The following is a 2,099-nucleotide window of genomic DNA, read 5'->3' on the forward strand; positions in this document are numbered from 1 at the left end:
GTCACCTTAGCTCCGATACCGCGTTGAAGAATCTGGGGCAATGGGGTATAGCGGGATTCTTCTAGACTTATAACAATTTGTGAAGCTCCTTTGCAATTTATCGTGTTATCTTAATCTTCTTCTCTTCTTATTAATGCATGTGTGTTTACTTTCATCAAACTGGTGCCAAAAACATAAGAACAAGAACACAAGATGTTGGCTCTCTGCCAGGGAAAAACCTCTCTCTCTCTCTCTCTCAGAGAGGAAAACCCTTTCGTAAATTTCCCTCATTGAAGCTTCTTATTGGTCATTGCGAAGCCCTAGACCCTTGACAATAATATCCCCCAAGCACAAGTCGAGTCCTTCCTCCTCTCTGCACTTTGTTTCTTCGGCGCTTCGTTCCCCGGCACTCTGTCCTTCTTTCAACTTTTGATAGTCCATGGTGGACTAGCTCTAGAAGAGACTCCAACCTTTGATCCTTAGCGAGGTCCTTTACCAATGAAGAAACCTTCATTCTCTTGACCAACCGAGCCTTTTTCTTGATGTGAGGTTGCAGGCTCGATGTACACCAAGTTTACTGCACCTGGGGCGATTTCCATCGCGACGAGACATGGAAACCCCAAATTTCCCACACTTGGGATGCTTTCGACAAGGCGGGACATGGAATCCCCGGTACCCCCAATTTGGCGAACTTTATCGAGGAGGGACCGGGAGACCCCATGTCGCGCTCCTATCCTAGTGGTAGTATTTCAACCACACATAAGCGGGTGCGGCACCGCCGTACTTTTTCCTTTTACCAATACTTGAGTACACGGTCTGCGCCTACTTCAACACTCGATCAATTTTCCAGCAAGTGTTCTTAACAATGCAGCGAAAATAACTTACCATAAATTTATCTTCTTCAATTATTCTTTCAACCTGTCGTGTCGTGTGGTCGTGCTGCACTGGCCCGCGGCCTGCACGACACAACTCCACACCTGAACTGCGAACCTGTCCGCCCGAATTTCCCTTCCGCGGCGCCCAAACTCTGCCCGTCGGTGCGGTCCATAGTGAGGGCGCATGGCCCGCATGCAGTGCGGCCTGCCTGCCCGGACGGTAACCCGCCCCGCTCTGCCTGCCCGCGCTACCAAGCCCGACCCGCCCTCTGTAATCCGCCCGCCGGTGCGGCCCTCTTACCCGCGTCCTTCTCTTCCTTCCGTTTTCGCCCAACTCCTTCCTTCGCACTTGTTCTGCGATGTGGAAGTCTGAGTTCGATGTCCCTTCGTCGAACGCCATCCTCCTTGCTTATACGCATCCTTTCGCCCAAGGGCCGTGTCTCTCGAGGATAACAAGGGTCGGCTCCATCAACATGCATGCCCGGCTGACCTGCCACATAACCTCGACAGGCCCCATTCCAACGAACCGCCGCGTCCCTTCGTGTGCACCGTCGCACCCATGGGTCGGCTCCAACACCTCGCCGATTACACCCGTCGCCGCACGTCGCACACCTGCCCGCATCCTGACTCGTCCGCACATGGTCACCTCTTTCATCCGGGCACGCAACAAGGGTCGCCCGCGCGCCTTCCGTCGGTGGCTCGCCCATCGTGCAGGTATCAAGGGGCGTGCGCCATCCCCAACACGGCGCGAGCGACATGGGAACCCCGCGTGTCACGCCCCCAGGCCTACAGTACCCTTTCAGCCGTACTTGGCGAGGTGCGGCGCCACCGAACACTTCCTTTTCACCAATACTTATGTTCATGGACTACGCCTAACCATTAGTCTACTTAGTTTGTTTTTCGCAACCAAGTATTATTGTGTTTCCTTTATGCCAATGAACACCCATACGCATAGGCAATTATCATCAGCAATTATACATGAAGAACACAATTGCACAGTGTAAAGGGAGGGGCAACTCCTGAACAATGAGTCTGAATACAATATATTATTCAACTCCACAATGTTTACGGGGCTTTACAAGTATACTTGGGAAACACCAAGTTTCATACTTAGCCAATTTTACAAATAGGCAACACCTCCGTGTGCCAACCGAGTTCCTTGCCCGAGCTGGGCGGGCGCGCCCTCACACGAGCTGCCAACCGTACTCGTCGACCGAACCTCGTTTACCGCTGCACGACGGGCGG

This window comes from Pinus tabuliformis, chromosome 7 (genome assembly GCF_031772625.1).
Source record: "Pinus tabuliformis cultivar Carrire ecotype Pingquan chromosome 7, CPIR1, whole genome shotgun sequence".
NCBI lineage: Eukaryota > Viridiplantae > Streptophyta > Pinopsida > Pinales > Pinaceae > Pinus > Pinus tabuliformis.